This window comes from Peromyscus maniculatus, chromosome 12, assembly GCF_049852395.1.
Source record: "Peromyscus maniculatus bairdii isolate BWxNUB_F1_BW_parent chromosome 12, HU_Pman_BW_mat_3.1, whole genome shotgun sequence".
In the NCBI taxonomy this organism is placed as follows: Eukaryota; Metazoa; Chordata; class Mammalia; order Rodentia; family Cricetidae; genus Peromyscus; species Peromyscus maniculatus.
The window spans coordinates 67,252,738-67,277,545 of record NC_134863.1 but is presented as its reverse complement, the minus strand read 5'-3'; the positions used below and the strand labels follow the sequence as shown (position 1 = coordinate 67,277,545).

The following is a 24,808-nucleotide window of genomic DNA, read 5'->3' as shown; positions in this document are numbered from 1 at the left end:
AGGCAGAGGTAGGCGGATCTCTGTGAGTTCGAGGCCAGCCTGGGCACCTTACATAACTTTGGGAGATTAAAAATGAATAACTATGTCAATTAGTTTCTCAATATAAAACTCAATTTGAAGTAAGTGAAATAAATATTTATAAGTTATTTCAGTTTATATGTTTTGATTCAGTATGCTATATTTCCTCTGTGGAAAATATAAGGGTAGATTATTTCTTTCTCATTGCTTTAGATTCTCAAGGAGTCTTCTATTAAACACACTTTATTTTTATGCAAATGGGACTTGATAATGTGCTTGACCTTTGTCATATACTTTTCCATTATACATGTTTTAAGTAACATGATTTAAAAGAGAGATCTGAAAAATAGATTAGAATTTTTTTCTTGGTTACTAACCCTTGTGCCAATGTTTCTTTGCTTCACCAAACCAAAATAGCACATTGACTTAGGGCCAAAGCTGATTTTCATTTTAAAAAGCACACACAATTGTGTATGGTTGAATGCTGGAATACAAGGAAATATATTTTTAAATGCTTATCCTGGAACTTTACCTATCTTGTGGCTTTGGTATGGATATTGGTTTTGATTGTTTTAAAGGAAGTTCCAAAGCTCCATAGATAATTCCAATGTATAAGGAAATGAAAGATGTTATTTTGGAGGTTTTTGTTCCCAATCTTGTATACATTAGAAATGTATGGGAAATCTTAAGATGCTAGTGAAAGGCTCTCACATTTCACTTTGGTGCAGTTGGGTTCAAGGTGCAGTCAGAGCATCCTAGTCCTAAAACTCCCCACCCCCAACGTGCTTCTAGACAACAAGGGATGGAACTACCAATGATACTCTACATTTCACTGGATCAGAAGATCAATATGCCTTACGTGTTTATAAAGGTTGTCACACTGACACAATGTTACTCCACCCATAAGCCTTGAAACAGACTTACTTTGGTGTGTCTGAATGAAGACAGTAACTAATAATGACAAATGAAGTATTCCAAGAGTAGTCATCCCATCTTCATTGTGAAAGGATGGCATTGAAGGTTAAAGTTATTCTATTTGATGAAGGCAAATAACAAGAGCTATAATCAAAAGAAATTATTTTCACTGCTGCAGTTATGACAACTGATATGGTCCTTGGGACAACTTTATTATGATTATAAAAATCACAGAGAAGAGAAAAGGCACATTTTGATTGACTCACTATTTTTTTTAAACAATGTGATCTGTTCTCCAATAAATGTTCTCAGATGTTTAAAAGCCATCTATAAATGTTTATTTTATATGGAATTTTTTAAAACACAAGTTCTTGAAAACAAATGTAAACTGTCAATTATTTAAATGTTCAAATGTAGAGAAAGCATGTCTATTTAAAAGCATGTCTATATAAAGCATGTCACCATGTCATGCTCCATGGTGAAAGGTACATGGTTATTTTTCTTCTTAATGAAAAACTAGAAACATTCTGAAGACTCCAGGTGTAAGCTGTTAAGCACTTTTCTACTCTTGTACAATTGATTCAGATGGTTCTGCTGGTGCACCTTATTGACATGTTGTATAACACTGTACATACTATTTCTTATTACTTAATTTATACCTTCTAGTGTTTAATTTTCTCATATTCAAAACTTATCCACGTTCTTACACTCAAAATGATTAGTAAACAGAGCTGTGCTCATATTCTTTAGTAACAACATAAAAAAGCTGTTCATATGGGTGGGTTATGAATGGATGTGTGTGTGTGTGTGTGTGTGTGTGTGTGTGTGTGTGTGTGTGTGTGATTTGATAATTGGGATGCCATTTCACTAACAGCCTGCTTTCTTAAAAATTTATGTTTAATTCTGTCATCTCCATAGTCAGGTATATATTTCTATTATCAAAGCTAATATTATGACTTCAAGAAATGATAAAATACTTGTAAATAGCATGATTAGTGTATAATTTATGGACAATTCAAAGTTGCTTTGTTTGATATTCACTACAAGAAATAAATAATTGAGCCGGGTGGTGGTGTTGCATGCCTTTATTCCCAGCACTCAGGAGGCAGAGCCAGGCGGATCTCTGTGAGTTCAAAGCCAGCCTGGTCTACAGAGCGAGTTTCAGGATAGGCACCAAAACCACTCAGAGAAACCCTGTTTCAAAAAACCAAAAAAAAAAAAATTGGTTAAAATGGAAAACAAGTAAAAGGGTATTGATGGGAGAGTGGTCATTTAGTCTGGGTTGATGAAAGAAATAGATTTTGTGTGCTTGCCAGATATAAAGCAGATATAAATTCCTGTCTTTGTACAGGAATTATCTTGGATATTTTATTAAGAGCATAAGTTAAATGAAGTCAAAAATATAAATTAAGGTATAAAGTATACCCCAAATATTACAATATTTTATTTAAAATAGTGCCAGTTTGTCTACTTACTTTGATGAATACTTTATTAATCTTTACTCTTTACCTATCTGATTGTTGGATAAGTTCTATGGGAGTTAAATTTATACTTGATTCTGATGCTGTCTGCCTCATACAGTAAATGAAAGATAAGTAATATTCAATTTTTTTATGTTTTATAGGCATTGATTATTTAATTATAAAAGGTCAAAATGTCACGACTTAAACTAAATTTTTTGTCACAAGCCATTTTTGGTTGCCAGTAGAAATATAACAATGAGATACAGAGACAAGTTCAGAGCATTTCCTTCTTGACAGGGTCACAATTTAGTAGAACTGAGAGGACAACAAAAGACTAAACTACAGACCTGTGCTGGAAGAGCCACAGTGCACAGCCCAGATGACACCTGGATTCACCTGGGACATCTGAGCAGAGAAGCCAGTGATGTCACAGCCATAGCTAGAGCTCCATGGCCATGAGCATTATAATAGGTGCTGTCTCATGCTGCTAAACTCTCATGGTGGAAATTATAACACAGCCAAAGCAAACCAATTCCAGGGAGACATACCATTCAAGGACAAACTGACTATATTGATAACTTGATATACGAACCATTAAAGTTATTTTCAGCAGCTAGTTACAAATCATGTAAAAAATGAGCCTCCTCAATAGTTAAAAACAAAATACAACAAGACAACATTTCCTTTGGTTGTTCAATTATTTGTGAGTCTTTCGGATATTCCTACTGTGTAATCTTCAATATTAAAGATTATAAAATATATCAATAATAGCTTTATATACATTTGTCATTCCCTATACCAACCTTTTCTTTGAAAATATTTTTTTACAACTGAGCAGTTTTTATTTTTCTCTCCAATGTAATAAATAGCCCTTCATGACTGCAGAGGGGGGACAGCTTGGTAGTAGTCACAAACCACAGTGATGATGTCTTGCTAAAGGTGGGTAGTCTTCAGCAGAAGTCACTATCAAACCAGCAAGACTGCATTTATGCACCCATCGTTTTCAGGATTGTTGGTAACCTGGGCATACTTTCCCCCAAATAACCTTGCCTCCTTGTGTCACAAGGCCCAGCTCACTCACGTTCACTTCAATAACTATACCTTTGGTGATCACACCCAGAGTTGTATATAATGGGGATGATGGATTCTTTTTCACACCAAGTATTGGCAGGCAAAATGTAGCTTTCAGCTCAGGATGTGTGACATGGGCTTTTTAGAAACGCAGGCCCATTGGCCTAATGGATCTTTCATATTTAGGAGGTTTTCTTGTAAAACCATCACCAGCAAAGCAGACTTTAGTAACCATCCTCTTCCATGCCTTCTTTTTTCTTTTTCCTGTTCGAATAACTTTCAATACTTCTGTTTCTCCTTGGGCAGGAACTTTGGGTAGAGGGACTTCCCATTTTCCAGGCTTGTCTTTCCGTTTCTGCTTAATCATTGAAACTAGTACGATCAGTCTGGAAAGATGGCTTTATAGGTTAGTGCTTGCCATGGAAGTATGGTGATATTTTATTTGTGCTGAAATGTGATTTTATTTGTATGTTAATAAATAAAGGTGCCTCAGGATCAGAGCTAAAAGCAGCAGTGGTAGCACACGCCCTTAATCCGATCACAAGGCAGGCAGAGTCTCTGTGTGTTCAAGGACACAGCCAAGGGGTGACCTGAACCTTTAATTCAGTACAAACCATAGAGACCTGGAGGTCTGTATAGACAGGCAGTGATGAGGAAATCATGTGGTTGGGTTTAGAGCCAATGAGAAGGTAGAACAGAAAGGCAATAAAAAGACAGATCACACAGGAGGAGGTCTCTCTCTCAGGGGAAGGACAGCAGTGAGTGGTAAGCTAAAGGCTAGTGCTCTGATCTCTTGGGCTTTTAACTCTGTATTTGGTTTTGTGCTTTTTATTTAATAAGACCATTTAGAATTTCATCTACATGGAAGCCTAAAGACTTGATTTCAATTATTGAAACCAAGATGGAAGGAGATTGCTGTGGGATGTTCTATTTGCTGTGAGTATATGTTGCTATGATTGATGGATAAATAAAATGCTGATTGGCCAGCAGCCAGGCAAGAAGTATAGTGTAGGCAGGACAAGAGAGAGGAGAAGGCTGAGGAGAAGAAGGCTGAGTGGGGAGAAGGTGCCAGGCGCCATGAGGAGAAGCATGATGTAAGATACTGGTAAGCCACGAGCCACGTGGCAAGGTATAGATTTATAGAAATGGGTTACTTTAAGATATAATAACAGATAGCAAGAAGCCAGAGCCATCAGGCCAAACAGTTTAAATAATACAAGCATCTGTGTGTATTTCAGTCTGAGTGGCTGCCGGCCTGGGCGTCAGGATTGGAGATAACTCCAGCTACAGAAGATAGATAACTTGCTGGTGAAACTTGTCTTCTGACCTCTTTCCTGTGGTTTGTGTATGTGTGCATGTGCACAGTCCCTCTGTCTCTTTCTCTTCCCTCTATCATGCACACACATACACACAAACTAATAATAAATAAAAATTTACAAGTAAATAAGAGACTGTGACCTTTCTTAATTTTTGCTAATTTTATAAATATTTATGACGGCCATTATTGTTTTATGAAAATTATGCATGGGATATTCATGTCAACAATTTCTGAAAATTGTATACATATTGCATGTATTTTAAAATGAGAAGAAATATTAAGTATTTCTTTTTGTAGTATAATTGAAGCTATTTAATGAAGTGTAACAAAAATTCTATTACAGAATAACCTTAAGGAATATATGTTGCATTATTGTTACAGTAATTATCAATGGAATAGTATTATTCAGTTTGTTGATACATCCTTCATGAGGCTACATCTAAATTAATGTTATCATGCTATTAAGACAGCAGGAATTTGTTCTTCTAAAATGCTCTCTCTTGGTTTTTATAATAAGACATTTCTTCCTTATTGCTATTTGTTTTTATTATATAAAGTTTCATTCTCTGAGAATATCACACAGGTATTTTTATACACTAGAAATGAAACCATTACTCAAATTTATTGCTTGTAATAGATGTATTAGGCAAGAGGTGTGGAACTAAGAAATAAATATGACAAAAGAATTTGGAAGAGCACCATTTTAAATATGTGACTAAATATCAATTTTATTATTCATTTTACTTATGAGTTGAATGTTCTTTTTGTTACTTGGTTTTCTATGATTCATTTTATCAGTAGGTTGTTACTGTATTTATACATCTGGAACCCATCACACTGAACAATTGTCCAGGTTCATAGCCAATCAATGAAGGTTGCTGTGAGAAACAAAAATTAAGAATATGACCCTGGCTTTGTGTTAGTAGTTATGTGATGGAAAATATTTGGTCTCAGATCCTTATAATATCAGCCACTTGAAAAATCACCATTTCTGCACTCTTGCAGTCTTAAACATCATTAATCATTTCACTTCAGAATTCAATAGGTATGGATTTTGTAAAACTTGGAATGGTTACGTTAATGATGCCTAATGATGCCTTCCTCTCTTCACCCCTTCTCAAAGTAAGAGTAGCACTGTAAAATTATAACTTTAACCAGACGTCTTGAGTGAGAGATCCAATGTAATTAAATTCTGAAACTTCAATCTCTAAACTTCAGGAAGCCACTTAAAATAAGGGACCATTTAAACTGCTCTCCACAGAACTCCCTTGTGCTTTTGTCTCTGGGGAGGATTTCCTTATAATTCTAGCACTTCAGCCAGATTGTTTGCACATGGCTGAGCAGACATAACATATAATTTTACACCAGTATATTTAATATCACAGATTCTTTAATGGACTGACACAGTGTTGGTGGTATTAACATATAGACATCATTAGCTTTCCAAGAGATCCATAATTGAAAAGTCATCCTGATGACAAATGTCACCTTGTGGGTACTGTTCTAAGAGAATAAAGCTTTGCAGATATCCTAGAAAGAACAAAGGGAAACTCGTTTATGACCATGTTGAATCCATAGCCACTATGTTCTTCTTAGCCTTCATTAATTGCTTGCAATTTGCAGATTTCTGTCACAAAATTGAACTATTTCCTCGATTTCCTAAAAATTGTTCAATTTCAACCCAGCATATTCCTCAGATGCTAAGTTAGTGAGCTACAGATTTACATGTCTCTATATTACATGTTTCAATAGTTTAAGATCTAAGTACAAAATTCATGAAGGTCTAGAAAAATTTGTATGAATGCATTTGCTCATTAGACACAGAGCTGTAAATATACTATGCCAAATTATTTTGCTGGGTGAAGTAATGTATTCTTTATTAATTTAAATTTTTCTCACAATACATTTTATTCATTTTAATTAAAAAAGTTATTTGGCTTTAAATTTAAATTAAAGCAATATGTTTAGATATATCTTCAATAGGAAAATGCTTTTGTTTGGCTCAGTTATTTCTCTCCCTTTGTTCTTGCTTTTCCCCGTCTTCTAGATATTTTTCCTCTAGATCTAGATTTACTTTTTTTTCTGATACAAATCCTAAGGTTTGAGAGAGAAGACCAAAACCAATGCTTTTGAAAGTTTGAAAATTAAATTAAAATGTGTGCATTTGAAGTCATTATCACACAAGCTCTTCCTCTGAGCCTGGACTTCCTCTTTTGTGTCTCTCAAAGCTGTCTGGGTCACAGGTATGGTCTTGAATAAGAGGCAGTTTTGTATATAGATGAGCTGAGCCAGCCCAGGGCTTAGGGCAATGATGTTTTTAAAGAGGGTGTTAAAACTGTCTTTAGGTATCTACTTAACTCTAGAAGATATCAACGCTGACATTTATAACCACATATGTCCACATCTTCTGACTCTCAATGCGGATACTTTTAATACCTCAAGAATAGTGACTTGGAGGTGAAGTATCTTTAATATTTTCTTGGCAATAAATATGCAAAGTTCTAACAAAAAATATAAAAGGCATAATTAAATCACTTTTTAAAATAAACTGTGTATTTAGATTAATTCAATCAATCTTAAATTCAACTCATCTTTGAAACAAACTATTTTGTGTGCAACTAACACAAATAATTTGCTCAAAATCCTGGAGTTTGAGTCTCTAATGTTCCCATTTAACAGCTGTGTGTGTTTGACTATCAATCACAGCACCTTCTTTTCCCAATCTTTCAAAAGATGGGGGCAATTCTTGCCAAGTTATATTTTAATGATCCTTCCTACCACATGGGTTTTTCTCTGAAGATTTAATGACTGATTCATCTGAAGTAGCACAGTTCACTAGGGGTGATTTATGTACAGACTCCCAGCCAATGTTGCATTTGGCCATATTTGTAAATGCTTTTGTTTGTCACAATTGGGGTGTGTGGGGGGATGGGATGGGTGGGATGGGTGGGATGGGTGGGATGGGTGGGCAGATGTGTGTTTGTGTGTACATATATGCAGCTGAGACCTTCTACAGCTCACGGGACAGACTATACAATAAAGAATTCCTCAACTGACATGTAAGCAAGACTGATGGGACTCACTTGGAACATCAACAACTGCAAAACTCTAACCTTTATTTTAGAGTACCAATGTCTACTTGTTTGACTTGTTGCGTTCCACTCTTCTTCCTTTATCACATTGCTTCTGTTCTACATCTTTTCTTATATTTTTGGTTGTGAGCCTAGTCCTTAACGGCTGAGCTATCCCTCCAGCCCCTACATCGTTTCTTTGTGGTGTTTGATAGAGTCGAATCCACAATCTTGTAAGCAGCTGACATCAGAATGAAACAACCAGAGAATCTGAAATGTCTCCTGCGCTCAGTAGTGTCTTATCAACTTGACATGAGCTGAAGTCATCTTGAGAGAAGGGAACCTCAATTAAGAAAATGCCTTTATACAGTCTGTTTGTAGGTAGGTCTGTTTCCTTAAATCGTTAATTGATGGGGGAGGGCCTAGCCATTGTGGTCCTGGGTTCTATAAAAAAATGAGAGGGGGCAGATCATATGGTGACACCAGGAGACAGACAGTGAAAAGAGGCTAGCCATGTTCTTTTGTACCAACTTCTTGTCATGGAAACTAATTCACATTGTACGGGCAGTACCAGTTCTTTGATTGCAGAACCCGAAGCAGCCTAGTTGGCCCCAGGCCCTACCTGTTAAATGTTCTACACCATCTCCCATCATGCCTACACTGGGGACCAAAGCTCCAACGCATGACTCCCTAGATGGTTGAAACCAAACCACAGGCAATTGTAGCAGCATGAAACAAATGACTGGATGATAAACCTCTTTCTCATAATTGATGTTTTACTTTTTTTGTTGAGGTATCAGTTAGGGAATGAACAAATACTGACTACAGTATGAGGTTCAAAGTGTAGGTTAAAGTAACATCTGTTAGACTGAACAATATAAGAGATTACTAAAGAAATGGGTAAGAAGAAAGGAAGAGACAGAAAAGGAAAACAGCTTCCTGAGATCAGTCTGTTGGAAATGGCGTCCAATATTGCTGTTGCATGAATGGATTTATCAATACATGCAAGAGCATGGCTGTTAAATCCACAACTTCACAGCTAGCTCTTGATTACATCATCAATACAATAAACCCCAGACTTATTGGAAAGCTACAATTGTTATTTCTAGGGCTTCAGAATATCTGCAGAATAAAGTGGTAGGATAAACATTTAATAATGAGTATCTCAAGAAAAGCCAATCTAAACATTTGTGGTTTCAAGACAGAGTTAAAGTGCAACTTCTGGGGGGTATCACTCAATATCATCCTATTGTTTATTCATTACATGTGTGTAAGGAGTACTCTCAAAGATTGTAGTAAAGGAGCTGGAGGCTGTATAGGTTATTTTGTTAATTATACATTTTCCATCTGAGCAATTTGTGTTGTTTGTAAGTCTGTGGATATTTTTTTCTTGGGTCTTTGTTAAATAGGAATCACACATCGGGTGGATATTGTCAAATTTGGATCACTACTCAAGCACATAGGTACAAAAGTTGCTGTCTTGGAGGAATGAATGTGGGGAGAAATGGCGAGAAGAAAACAGCAAGTAACATTTTCTTTTCTATATGATCTCATTGTACAAAAGCCTATGTTAAAGATTTTTTTTTTTTTTTACCAACTGTAAACTTCATACGGTACATTACTAACAGATGTAATCGTTGGACAGATAAAACACTCATAATCCATTTTTAAAGCTTAAACTATGTCTCTAGGCAATAGGAGCTGTGACTGTAGCCAAGAGTGAACAATATCTAACATTTGTCTTTTTAGTAATGTGAAAATAACCTTTAAAAGATACTTAGCTGAATTTTCTGAGACTAAGGGCTCAGCCCTTAGACTGTAGTTTCAAAAGATAATTCTCCAAGAGAGATGCTTTCCAGTTCCTTCAATAAGAAAAATAGGATTGGAATTTTGTCTAATGAGAATAGAAGGGTGAAGCTTTGTTTACATTTCTTTCCAGTCACAATCTGCTTTATAGAAACTTCAGATTCACCTTCCTCATTTTACATTCTAAGATTTTTTTTCCTAGTGGTAGGAACATCTGAAAACATTTACATATATCTTATACTCACACACTCATACTGAGTCTCAGTAGATTTTTTATTATTTTTTATCATTTGTGTGTGTGTGTGTGTGTGTGTGTGTCTGTGTGTGTGCGTGCGTGCGCATACATTTTACATTTGTGGAGGTAAAAGGTCAACTTTTAGAAATTTGTAGGTTTTTGCTTTCCACCTTGCTGAAGCAGGATTTCTTGTGACATTTTGGCACTGCACTGTATAGTATAGGCTAGCTAGCGCAGGATGCTCCCGTTGATTCTCCTCTCTGCCTCACATCACATAGGGCTGCTGAAATTACAGATATGTACCCTGTTTTTACATGATGTATAAGGAAGGGCTCTCTAAGAGAACTGAAATGATATAACTAATATATATGTGTGTATATATAATATTCTATTTATTTATATATATTATATACCTATGTATTATATATATATGGGATTTATTAGATTGGCTTCCATGATATCATTTGTGTAGTCCATCAATGCTCAATCCATGATGAGTAGTCTCAGTCTGACACTGAAGGCCTGGAGGATTCCTAGAGAACTACTGTGCTTCAGTCTACGTTGGAATCCTAAAGAAAGTGGTTCTAGTACGAGTGAAGCAATGTCACAGCCACAGAACAGATGAACTCACCACCAAGAGTGAAGGCAAACAGGCCAAGCACAAAAAGTTTCTGTCTTCTATGTCATTCTATTCGGGTGGCCACCAGAAGGTGCCACCCCCATTTAGGGAGAGTTTTCCTTTTTCAGATAATGTGATTAAAAAATTCCTGCACAGTTGTGCCTACATGCGTGTAATTCAGTTGATTTCAGATCTAGTCAAGTTGACAGCTGAGATAAGCTCTCATGTGATTTCCAGGCATCTAATTTAGGTTACCATGTTTTCCTGGCAAGCACTTTTATCCACTGAGCCGCTTCCCTAAACCTCCACAACTTCTTGTGTTTTAATTAACAGTCATCTGACAGCTGATCATTTTCCTTAGTCAGTTTTATTTCATTAAATATTTTATGTATAGACTACTCTTTATTCTCCTCTGTAGTTCTATTATTGAATGCACACTTCTATGTTGGTTCATCTGTTTCTTGATTATGGTGAACTTGCTTGGTATATATTTGATATTTGCTAACAAACTCTGGTTTAGTGTTTTCACCTATATAAAGGCTATGCTTGTAGAATAAAAAACCTCAGGAAAAATATTGAGGTTGCCTCTATTAATACCAAAGCACACTGATATCTTGAACTTAAAATTAGCTTTACATTTCAATTATTAGTTTGAGGGATTCTAAGGAGGCCTCAACCCTAAACAAAGATCTACAGAAAACTAAGGAATGCTAAGAATGGGAGAACTAGTCTTTTCCTGGGAGGAGTACACAATTGGTTATCCAATCCCAAATGGTCAGCCCTAAAAACATACAAAAAAATAACATTATACGGACTGAGCAGGGCATATTTAGGAATATATGTGTAGATAGATAGATAGATAGATAGATAGATAGATAGATAGATAGATAGATAGATAGATAGAGATATGTGTAGTTGGAAGGTTTCTCCAGTCCTGCCTGGCCCCACTTATAAAATAATCACTGAGAGGCTTAATATTATTTACAAACTGTATATTCTATGGCAGGCCTCTTGTTAGTTAGCTCTTATATCTTAAATTAACCTATTTCTATTAATCTATGTTTTGCCACATGGTTCACGGCTTACAGGTCTGCTGGCATTTTGTTCCTTGGGCAAAAGGCTGGTGTCTCTCTGCCTCTGTCTTCTTCTTGTCTTTCTCCTTGGATTTCCACCTGGCTATAACCTGACTCACCATAGGCCAGAGCAGCTTCTTTGTTGACCAAGCATAGCAACACATATTCACAGCATACAGAAAGACATCCCATAGCAGATATGCATGTTAAAACAATGAAAAAAAAAAGAGGTTATGAATTTAAAAGAGAGCAAAGAGGGTTATCTGAGTGGGTTTGGAGAGAGGAATGGGAGGGAGGACGTGTGATTAAATTAAAATTTTAAAAACATATTAAAATTCAAAAATAAAAGTCTTATAACTGAATGAAGCAGGCTTAATCTTATGTCCAGGAAATATTGTTTTTGCCACCTAGAGCCATACCTAGTCCAGATGGTTCTACAGATTAGCACACTTGTTTAAAATGACGACGACAGTTTACAGTTGCATCTTGTGTATTCCAAGCCTTATGTAGAACTTTTAGGTTTAACAACAGGAATGGAAAGACCCACAAGTGTTGATTACAAATTTTCCCAGAATTCAAGAATTCCGACCACAGTATTTACTCTTCTTAGATTCTACTTGATATTTGTTTTTAGGCCAAGATAGTACTTCATTGATTGATTGATTGATTGATTGATTGAGTGTGTGTGTGTGTGTGTGTGTGTGTGTGTGTGTGTGTGTGTTTCCCAATGAGAACATTGGATACCAGAAATTAGGCTTTGGAAATAAAGGCATTGACTATCTTTTAGTCCTAACTTATTACTATACTTCATTCTTCCATGTATTATTTATTTCAAGATGATTTCATGTATTTGCAGTGAGGAGTAAGTGAAACTTATAGCCACTGAACTCACATCATTTTTTATCAACACTCTGTTGTTTTTATTATGTTGCTGTTGATATTTTATTCTTTGATATATAAAAATTCATCTGTTGTTTACTCCCTGTGAATTTTATCCTCACTCATTGCTCTTATCTAAATGTTTGTGTTCACTCTATAATTCTTAGACTGGTATCCTGGTAGTCCTAGGAGATAGGGCCTTGGGGAAGTAATTAGATCATAAGGGCATAGCCCAAATAAATGGGATTAGTGTCCTTAGAAAAGAGGCCCTAGGGAGCTTATTATCTCTTTCCACCAGAGAGAAAGTGTCATCCATGACCGAAGACACCCACCCACTCTTACCACATAATGAATTTGAGCCTTGATCGTGGATTCTAGCCTCTGAAACCACAATGAATTTCTATTTTGTTATATTTTCTATTTTGTTATATAGTATATTTTATTTTGTTACAGCAGCCAAAACAAACTGTGGTGTGGTTAATATTGCTTGCCCTTGAATTTGCCTTGTCAGTAGCAAAGACTGTGGCTACTGATTAGTCTTAGTATTCATCTATACTGTTCATTAATTTTTAAATCTTGAAGTCCGTCTGTTTTAGATCAAACCCTGGCATGTAGTAAATGAATGTATATTGATAATCATCTAGGTGGAATCATTAGTACATGAGTAAAACTTATCAAAACAATGTATTTGTTTCACCTTAGCTCTGTTGTGTTTTCATGTGTAAAATTATAAAATTTATACAAATCTCATTGTTAATTTTTTGGTTTATGGTTGTGTTTATTTGAGGGCTGTGTTGTGTAGTTTTCTTCTCATATTTATCTTTAAAATTACAGCTGGATTTAAGATGACGTGAAAATATGTTATACCACCATCAACCAACCCTGTGCATCTCATTCTTGTGTATGTACATTCCATTATGTTAGCACAAGGTGGGACTGACTAATATACATTTCTGAGATATATACATCTTCATTGAAAACATATGACTTCTTTTCATAAAAATTGATTTTTTTCAAAAGGAAAATAGAATGTCACATGAATGTTCTTGCAAACCACTAATATAGCATGTGGCATTTAATACATAAACAAAGTTTAATTAATTTATTTTATTTATTTATTTATTGGTTTTTTTCGAGACAGGGTTTTGCTGTGTAGCTTTGCGCCTTTCCTGGAACTCACTCTGTAGCCCAGGCTGGCCTCGAACTCACAGAGATCCACCTGGCTCTGCCTCCCAAGTGCTAGGATTAAAGGCATGAGCCACCACTGCCCAGCTCAGAGGAGATCTTAAATATAGGCTTATAGCACAATGGGAGAACCCCGGAGGGCAGAAGTTTGCTATCGATGTTTTACAATCTTACATCTAAGCTGTTAACACCCATATTTTCACAGCATACAGAAAGACATCCCCCCATCACTTCTCCTTTTCTTTCTAAACGAAAGGAAGGTTTTTAACTTCAACCTAGTAAAATTACATATATTTATAGCTGAAAAATTTCCTGGTCCTACCCAGGTCTCAGGGCTCTAGGGTCCCACAGCCACTCAGACCCAAGTAAACACGTACAGGCTTATATTATTTTTAAACTGTGGCCATGGCAGGCTTCTTGCTAACTAGCTCTTATATCTTGAATTAACCAATTTCTATAAATCTATACTTTGCCACGTGGCTTGTGGCTTACCAGTATCTTTATACCTTGCTTCTCATGGTGCTGCTGGCAGTGTCTTCTCCGCTCTGCCTTTCTCCTTCCTCCTCTCTCTTTAGAATGTCCTGCCTTGCCGGGCGGTGGTGGAGCACGCCTTTAATCCCAGCACTCGGGAGGCAGAGCCAGGCGGATCTCTGTGAGTTCGAGGCCAGTCTGGGCTACCAAGTGAGTCCCAGGAAAGGCGCAAAGCTACACAGAGAAACCCTGTCTCGAAAAAACAAACAAACAAACAACAACAACAACAAAAAAAACAGAATGTCCTACCTAACCTTATTCTGCCTCACCGTTGGCCAGACAGCTTTATTTATCAACCAATCAGAACAACACATTTTCACAGCATACAGAATGACATCACCCATCACTGGCAGCACTAATTGGACTCAATGGGATTTTTTTCTCTTCTTTTTTAATATTAGAATGTAATCACATCATTTCTCCCTCCCATTTCCTCCCACCAACCTTCCATATACACTTCATTGCTTTCCTTCAAATTTGTGGCTTCCTTTTCATTAATTGTTTTACACACACACACACACACACACACACACACACACACACACAAACACACATTCCTAAATACACCAGCTTGGTCTCTATAATTTTACTTGCATGTGTGTTTTCAGGACTGAACATTTGGCATTGGAAATCGAAATTGTGTCTTCTTCCATAGAGAAGACTATTTCTTCCTAACAGCTCTCTAATAGGATTTAAGATCCACTCAACAAGCAGAAATCTATGCCAGGTATTGGAGACCTAGCCAAGTACTTAGTGCTAATGAAGTTATGAATGGTGTAGGTGAACCTACAACCACCTCTTTACTAAACTAGCATAAACACAATGGAATTCTTAAAAATATGTTTGAATTAAAGTAGAATTATGTTATTTTCCCCTGTCCCTTTCCTCAATCCAGCGCCTCCCATGCTGCCTCTCAAATTGATAGCTTCTTTTTCTTTGATTATTATTGTTATATACATATGTGTATGTGAACAAATAAATAAATTTGGACTGTTGTATTTGTTTTGTTGTTTGTGTGTACATTGTTCAGGGATGACCACACTGCAATGGACCATCAGTAAGTCGGTTCATCCCCAGGAAAGACTAATTCTTCCCACTCTGGGCAGCTAATCAATGGGATTATGTTTTTAAGAATATATGAAATTGGGAGGAAATAGTGATAGATGTTATTGGGAAGATAATGAAAGGGATGAAATAGAGAGTGGACTTGACAAAACATTTGTATAATATGTATGTATGAAATTATCAAACATTAAAAATTAAAAGTCATAAAATAGCAGTGTATCAGTGTTGGTTCAAAAATATACCTTATGTCAATCATGAAATACAAAGTAGTAGTAGAGGAAAATGGCATGCATTGAAACTCTGCATTATGTAGATAAGATTTCTGCAAACCTGAGGCTACTCTACAGTTCAATTTTGCATAACAATACATCAATTTACCAGTAGCAAAAACTTTACTTATATTGCTGCAAATAATTAGTCTAGTTGGTTTCATTTTGTTCAATGAAGAGTCTTACTGCTGTATTCATACGCCCTATTTCAATAGACATTAAATAATTTGGAAGCATCAAGAAGTTTCCATAGCTCCTGATCGTTTGGATGAGTTAATATTCATACCTAAAGTCGGTTTCTGGAAGAAACTCCCTGTGTTGATATAGTGCTTTTTCTCCCCCCCCGCCCCCCGATTCAGAGCCATATAGATTTAACTGCATCTAAGGAACTCCATATTAAGACACATCAAAATAGAGCAGAACACTTTGACCTGATTCTGTCAGCCCAACCTCAACTGCTTCTGAGCTCCTGCTTTCCTGACAGAAAAGCACGCAGTTCCCAGGCAATTCCAAGGCCTCACTAATCTCTTTCCAACTCCACAAGAGTCTGTTCCTATTTTACCACATACTTCAAGCTCACTGCTTCCAAAGTCCCAATCTTCAGCATTAGCCAGGTAAGTAACTGCTCAGCCTTGATGTCCTTGCAGACTATATCACGCCAATAATAGAAAACCTAAGTGTTTCTGTATTTCGTGTTTCATATCCTGGGTTGGTGTTACAGAATTTAAATGGAAAATCATCCTGAATTCAAAGAAACTCTCTCCCAAGCAGGGATTTCAAATGCTATTCTGAGAGTCACCGAATTTAAATCCCCAACTACGAGACATATTTTCACTTCCTGCATTGATTTTTGGAAAAGAAAAAATATTTTCAGAGTTCTTTCTGAAAGCTACCTGAAAGATTTTGGTTCTGAGACCTTTTTCTTTCTGCATTTATGTCTCTCCAGTATCCTCCAAAGGAAGATTCCTATTTTGTCCCGAAATTATTTCACTAAAGAGTCAATTAAGCTCCGGTGAAGGTGTTTTCAAATTCAGTACTGTTGATATTTTGGGTTTTGAGTGAAAGACTGCCCTGTGTTGTGGGACTTCCAGCAGTATTCCTTGTCTCTTCCCAAGATAGCAAAATCAATACTTCCCCTGTTGTGATGACCGAAAAATATCTCCACAGGTTTTTAAAAGTCCTTTAGGGAGCAACATCAACCACACTTGAAAACTGCTGATTTAATGCAACCATCAGAATTCAATTTTGTTGAAACTGCTGAAGTACTTTGATTGGGCTTATATTCAATAGTCAAGATGCCGAAAGACACATGAAGCATCTTCTCTGTTGGGTGTGCATTCTCTGTGTCTTCTTACACTGTGAAAATCAACAAAATTGCTGTGGAGAAAGGCTTGTGGTTAGTATGGAATTAGCAGGTCTATGAAGTTCAGATAGTTGCTTCCTTTGCATGAAAAGTGATGATTTTCATCAGAGGAATACATATTAGTACAAGTCATCTAGGTTCAAATTGGGCCTTCCTCTTTGACAGCAAATGGTCAACACCCATTTCTGTGCCCATTCACTGAAATCTGTGCTTTGGCTCAACTCTGGTACCCTATATTAATAATTTACTTATTTGTTTGATGGTTTTATGAAATTTTTAAAGACAGGGTTTCACTCCTTATGTAAATCAGGCTATCTTCACATTCTTAATATTCTTCTTGCCTCAGCCTCCCAAGTATAGGTGTTATAAGGATATACTGACACATTCAAGCAGCTCTTAATAATTTATAGCATGAGTGAGCAACCTATGAGCCTTTAAATCACACCCCCACCGTTACTTAACATATGATCTATTGCTCCAACAACAGACTTCTATATTTGGATCAGTCCTCAAATATAGCTCATGAAGCCCAAAATATTTTCCCTCTGTCTTTTTACAGAAACATGCAGACAGCTTCTGTTTTAAACATAACATCTGAAAATATTTACCACCCCCATTTTAAACCCTTAATCCCACATATTGCACCAGCTTAGATATAACAGCACTAGCCACATTGGTAGTAGTGTCTGATTCTTTAAAATCGTCTCCAGTCACAGGGTTTATTTAGACACCACTCTTATCCCCATGAAAATAAGAAGGGTGAGCCCTTACATCCAAAGACCACGTTTATACCTGTGCTTATTATATCTGTCTACAGGCACAGCAATTCTAAACAACTGTTACCCTTTGCTCCAAGTCTCTTTCCTCAGGCTCTGGAAATGTTGCAGAACACAGTGGCCATAAGAAGCCAGCTTGCTCTTTCCGGGTAAGTGTATTTACCTTTGGGGAAGGTCCAGTGATGGAGAGAAGCAGACATTCTTTGGGATGAATAGAAGAGCTTGAAGCGTTCTCTCCAGAATCTGTGTTTGCTCTTTCTCCTTTCTTTGTTGTTTGAAAGCAAAAAAGAATCCAGAACAAGTTCTCCTAGCAGACCTATACATTTTTAATTTTGTTTGTTCTCTTTGGTCGTCATCAATCTGCAATTGCTTTCCGATTACAGCTAGTCACTGTTATTATATTTCTCCTAAGGCTGTTTGGGAAAATATGTTATTAAAAGCTCCAGTTAAATGAGTAACATTTGGAAAACAAAGCATGTATATTGTGATATTTTATTATTGTTAGTCAGAATGCTAAAGTATACAACCAAATGGAGACTACTTCACATATTATGAATCAATCTGTTTTCATTGTATTATAAATATATAAAGAGGGGATGAGAAGACAAGCTTTAATTCTCATTTGTATTCATTTTTGGAAATGACTATATTGGAAATATTGAGAATAGATGCAATACTAAAGTTATCTCCGGGGCGGAGAAATGTTCCAGTGGTTTAAAGTATTTACTGCTTCTGCAGAGGACCTGGATTCGATTCCTAGAACCCACATTGTAGTTCACAAGCATCCCTAATGCCAGTTTGGGAGGATCTAATGCTCTCGTCTTACCTTTGCAGGCACCAGGCATGAGTGTGGTGTGCAAACACACATGTAGGTAAAACATTCATATCGCATTTGAAATAAATAAATCTAAAAGAAAACTAATTAAGCTCTCTTGCATGTAGTAACTATTTTCTTATCTATGTTTTCCTGTGAATAATCTAACTGCTGAGGGTAATATCCCATAAATGGTGCTTGGTGAATATAGGCATAGTAGAATAGTGGTTCTCATCAAAGCCCACTTCATACCTGTCCCACCTTTGTGTGCCTATAACAAATGATTCTGTAGTCAAAGTGCACTAGAGCATGACCAGAGGAAAGCTATGGTTCCACACAGTGTGGATCCCACTCATGATTTCATTCACATTTTCAATAGATCCTTTCTAAATATAAACTTAAATACACTTCGAATTTCATTAGAATCAGACTGAATTAATATGGAATATATAAACTCCAGCTAGCAATGAAATAATAATATTCAAGTACAATCAATATCTAAATGAGCTCTGGGTTGGAAGTCCAAGAGAATGCTGATCAGGTGGTATTACAGGACAAGTATTCCTGTAGTACCCACTACTTGCAAGCATGAACATCTGAATTACAGCGTACAGCTTGTGTTAATTTTTAGAGTTGGCTTTGAGGAAGGAGGCGAGAGCAAAGCAGGTTTGAGGAAGGAGCTGAGTAAATGCAGATGGTGTCAGCAAGGACAACTCAGGGTTGGATTCTGAAAGGCTATCTTGGGGCAATGTTGAAAGAGGAGGCAGGGAGGGAATAAAGCTTATTCACATGCCTGTTATGGTAACCAGTGGACTTCCTTTACTGGGACACAAAGGGCTAGCAGAGTCCTGCATTAAATCCACAGTTTGCTGTCTAGTTACCAAACTGGCCATCTCTTCCTCTTCTACACTAGGCTCATGTTTCTTCTGAAAATTAAGTTATTCTGATTTATTTCCCCATGTTTCTTTCTGGATTTTTTTTTTCCTATTCTCTCCATTATGATCCAAGCTCTTTCCCAAACATTATTTGTGAAAACTTTCCGATGAAAAAGAAACCTCAAATTGCCTTTTTCTCACATTACTTGACTCTTATAAACTGTCAGTCACTGTCTTTGGAAATCTTTTATTTTTCTCTCTTGGATCAAGTTAAAGTTTTGTATATTTATAATTTATCTCTGTGATGGTTAATCTTCACCTTTGAGGAAGACCTAATGGCCGTCCATGGTAACTGATAGAGGAAGAATCAGTTTTCTCCAGATCCCTAATAACCTATACAATCCTAAGTGGTCAGCCATAATTACATTTTAAAGATGAACTGTTAACTTGTTGTCTCTCAACCTTCTCAGGATGCCATCACGAAATGCCATGAACCAGCTGACTTATAAACAGGCATTCATTTCCTACCAAAATCAAGACAGAAGCCGATTGGACATCTGCTGAAGGCCTGTATACCAGGTCCATAAATGACTATGAACTGCGGGTCTCCACATGGTGAATGAAGTAAGTAAGAGGTGTCTTGGGCCTCTTTTTTTGGCACTAATCAAATTCATGAATGTCCAGCCACTATCACCTGACAATGACTTTTCTTTCTGGGTGAGAAGCAGTGGTGGCACACACTTTTAATCTCAGCACTAGGGAGGAGGAAGTAGGAAGATCAGGAGTTCAAGGTCACCTTGGGCTACAGGGGATTGAACCTGAGTCTAAAAGAGAAAAAGGCCGTGGTGGCTCTCACCTTTTATCCTAGCACTTGGGAGGACCATGCTTTTGATCCCCGCACTAGCGAGGTAGAGCTAGGAATATAAGGTGGGTAGAGACAGGATCTGCTCACTCAGTCTGAGGATTCATAGAGACAGGGCCCCCTTTGGTGTGAGATTTCGTAGAGCTAGGAAGTCTTTGGTGGCTGGTTGCTCTGCTTCTCTGATCTTTCAGCTCCTACCCTCAATATCTGACTCTGGGTTTTTATTGTTAAGATTAATTAGGACCACACTTCATTGAGACATAAATATTCAGACTATGGTAATGTTCTCTGAGGAAGTTTAGAGAATCATGGATGGCATAAAATTTCCATTTTTACAATATAACCAAACAGAAACAAGTTTTATTAAAATAACAGTAATAACTTACCATTTTGGCCTTATCTAGAGTTTCAGAAGCCATTGTACAGCAAGTGATGTGTTTTACACACATACACACACACACACACACACACACACACACACGCACACGCACACGCACACGCACACGCACATACACACATGCACATGCACAGAGTTAAGTGTCCTATATCTAGATGTGAGGGTTAATTTTGGAGAGATGCCAGCTAAACTGTCAAAGTTCACTCCTGTGATGACTATGATGGTGTTTGGGGAGAAGACTGGCAGGTGGGTCCGTCAGCTCCACGAGAAAGATTCACCCCCAGTGTGGGTAGGATGGTGCAGGAGGCTGAGAGCATGAATGAAACGCTGAGTGGAAGAAACGAGAATTTCAAACACATTCTACTCTTCTTTCAGCAGCTTCAGTTTTTGCTACTTCCAATGCCTGTGACCATCAGCTCCATCCTCTGAACGGGGACCAGGACTAATGACTCCCTAAAAGCCTTTCAGCCTCTTGACTTGAATTGGAGATGCACCATAAGTAGCTGTTCTCTTGTGACTTTCAGCTTCTTTGACTGAGTGGGACTGGTTTCCAGAGAGCTCTCCAGCCTGCAGACAGCCATCACTGAACGATTCAGCCTCTTTTCATGTAAGTGAATCTAATACATCCCCTCATAATTCCATCTGTCATTCTTCTTTTCTCCCCTCTCATTTCCATCCCTCCCTTTTCCCTCTTCCCTCCTTCCCCCCACCTCCTCTGATTTTTCTCTTCATTTTATTTCATTGCTTTGGAGAACTCTTAATAGTAGTCAAAGCTCAAAAGCCACTAATGCAATAATGGTGCATTTGAAAGCACCACAGGCTTCAAAAGCATGCTTGTCAGGAGTAGAAGTGGGAGGAATGAGTAATAAATAAATAGACAGAAAGATATATATATATATATATATGATAGATAGATAGATAGATATAGATATAGATATAGATATAGATATAGATATAGATATAGATAGATATAGATATAGATATAGATATAGATATAGATATAGATATAGATATAGATATAGATATAGATATAGATATAGATATAGATATAGATATAGATATAGATATAGATATAGTAGATATAGATATAGATATATAGGAAAAGAAAGAAGGGCAGAAGGTAGAAGATGAGGAAGAATAGGCCTAAGTGTCTGATTTCAATATAAAATAAAAGAACTGCCTTTATCTTTAGAAACTTGGCCAAAAAGCATCTACTTTTTTAAAAAAATATATACATTGGAAAATAGTCAGGGCAGTATAGAGGGAGGGGAAACACATGACATGAACTTCAAGATGGTCCTAGATTTCTAGATAGAGTTACATTCCAAAGCCTGGGATAGGCAGGGAAGGAGTTTCCACCCATGAAGACTGTCTCTATAAGTTAAATAGAGACTGGAATTTAGGAAATCTATTGAGATTTAGAGTTTCAAGAGGAGGGATTTATTCACAGAAATAACCTCCACACATAGATTGTAGCACCTGATTCTCATTCATTCATTCTCTCTCTCTATTTCTTTCTCTTACACAAGGTATAAAAATGTAATACATTTTTTAAAGAATGAAAAGAGAAATATCAATTTAAATTCTACTTATATTGAATGTCAATAAGAGAATAGTGTGGCAGTTTTAATCTAATGATGTGAAACTTAACCAACTTACTAAAAAAGAAGTAGAATACTTGAATGAACCCACATCAATTTAAAAATTGAAAATATATTTTAAACATGACTTCAGAAAAAAATATGTAGATCAGTCAGCTCTATCCATGAATCTTCAGGAAAATATCACCAGGCTTATGCAAACTATTTGAGGAAGTAGAAGGAGAAAGGAATATTCCTTTATTCATTCCATGAAGTTAGCATTTCTATTATTGAAAATGGTATAAGGAAAACACAGACATATTTTTTTCATGAGAATAGGTTCAGAAATCAGCAACAAATATTAGCAAGTTAATCCTGTAAATCTTTTAAAAGGGAATATAGTGACCACAAGGGGTTTTCTCAAGAATCCATGACTTAACTTTTGAATACCAATCATGATCCTCACCACATTATCAAAACAAAAAGGAGAAGGATTTGAGTGACAGGATTTGAGAAAATTCAACGTGCATTTATAGTAAAGTATATTAGTAATCTAGGGACAGAAAGGACCAGTCTCTAAGATCATACTTGGTTTAAAGACCAACATTAGGCACACAATAAATATCCTTACACTGAGCACTCCTCATTAATACTAGTGAAGGAAAATAAAATGAATTAAAAGCACAGACGTGACATCAAGATGTAATTAATCATGAAGTCACATGATTATGTATATAGAAGTTCCTAATGAATCCACATAGGAGCTATTGAAATATATAACCAACTACAACACAAAGGCATAGGATCTATACAAAACTGAATTACATTTCTATGTACTAGCAGTGAGCAATAGAAAAATCTTTTTAAGTAATCACAATTACAACCAAAACTGCAAAAGATCCACAGTTTAAGAAACTGCAGTATTTGCACCATGAAGATATAAAATATTCAGAGAAATAAAGGAGATTCTAAAAACTGGAGCTAAAGTGTTCTTAGACTCAGAGCTAAACTAGATATGCTGTCTAAGAACAAGGTAGCTATAGCAATGGTAGTCAGTTAACAATTACTAATTCTCCAAAAATTGATCAATAGAATCCATACAAACCCATTTAAAATTGTTGCAGGCAACATTTTAAAAAGAAGATTAACAATATAATTTTTATAATATTTAGAGAATATAAATGGCCTAGAATAAGCTAAACAACTGGTTAAGAGAGTCATAAAGAGAGTCATGTTGGTGCTGGGCAGTGGTGGCACACACCTTTAATCCCGGAACTCAGGAGGCAGAACCAGGCAGATCTCTGTGAGTTCGAGCCCAGCCTAGTCTACAGAGTGAGATGCAGGACAGCCACCAAAACTACACAGAGAAACCCTGTCTCAAAAGAGAGAGAAGAGAGCGAGAGAGACAGAGAGAGAGAGAGAGAGAGAGAGAGAGAGAGAGAGAGAGAGAGAGAGAGAGAGAGAGAGAGTCATGTTGGAATTCTTAAATTTAATTCCAAGGTTTTCTATAAATCTAGAGTAATTAAGACAATGATATTTACATAAAGGGCTACATAAAATCAAGGGAACATGCTAGTTAAAAATAAGCCATGCATTTATAGTCATTTCATTTTAGATATAAAAGTTTAAAGAAAATAAAATTAATAGAAAATAGAGGCTCTTTCAACAAATGACCCTGAAAAATTTAAAGTGCATATTAATAAAGAAATCAAATATTGATCCTTATATTAAGTATATAGAAAAATTAAAACAGGGTAGATCAAAGATATAAACTAAATACTTGAATTATAGACTTTATTGTTGATTTTAGTCCAATAATCTGATACTTTCAGGTACAGCTTACAAAACATTAGTCACAGTAAGAAACTGTATGCAATGGATATTGATAACATAAAATCTACTCTGTTGATAGACAATGTAAAACTGTAAAAATACAAGGCATAGACTGGACAATAATACCTATAATACATATGAATGATAAAAAATTTTCAAAATGCAGAATTCTATAACTCCATCATTAAAAGCAAAACAATCCTAATGGACAACCTTGTTAAACAGGTATTTCTTTTTTTGGTTTTTTTTTTTTTTTTTTTTTTTTGGTTTTTCGAGACAGGGTTTTTCTGTGTAGCTTTGCGCCTTTCCTGGGACTCACTTGGTAGTCCAGGCTGGCCTCGAACTCACAGAGATCCACCTGGCTCTGCCTCCCGAGTGCTGGGATTAAAGGCGTGCGCCACCACCGCCCGGCTTAAACAGGTATTTCTTAAAGGTAGATATATGAACTGGGTTCAGTGCTTAAGATAATTAGTCCCTGAAGGGCATTCTTAATATGTTTATCAGTATTATTCTACCCACATCCATATGCCTACAGTTAAAATGACTGATGATGTCCAGTGCTTATGGAGATAAGAGCAAGAGGATACTATTTTGGGAATAGGAAACCATAAAATCACTTTGGAAAGCACTTTAAGAAACTTCTTTGTAGATGTAATTCTGAATAGTTTTATTAAATAAGAAAGCAAACTCCATATGGAGTTTCTTCAATGCCCATCATTCTCTTTGAAATAATTGGGGCTGCCAGGAGCAGACGTGACTCATTGTTCAGAAAAGTCTAAGTTTTTAAAAC

General features: G+C 36.4%; 1 protein-coding gene and 1 pseudogene across 1 annotated transcript in view; both read right to left on the bottom strand.

Annotated features, from left to right (window-relative positions):
• Positions 1-24,808, bottom strand: part of LOC107402019 (uncharacterized) — a 474,536-nt gene that overhangs the window by 68,692 nt on the left and 381,036 nt on the right. The window lies entirely within an intron of this gene.
• Positions 3,216-3,867, bottom strand: LOC102923218 (ribosome biogenesis protein NSA2 homolog pseudogene; annotated as a pseudogene).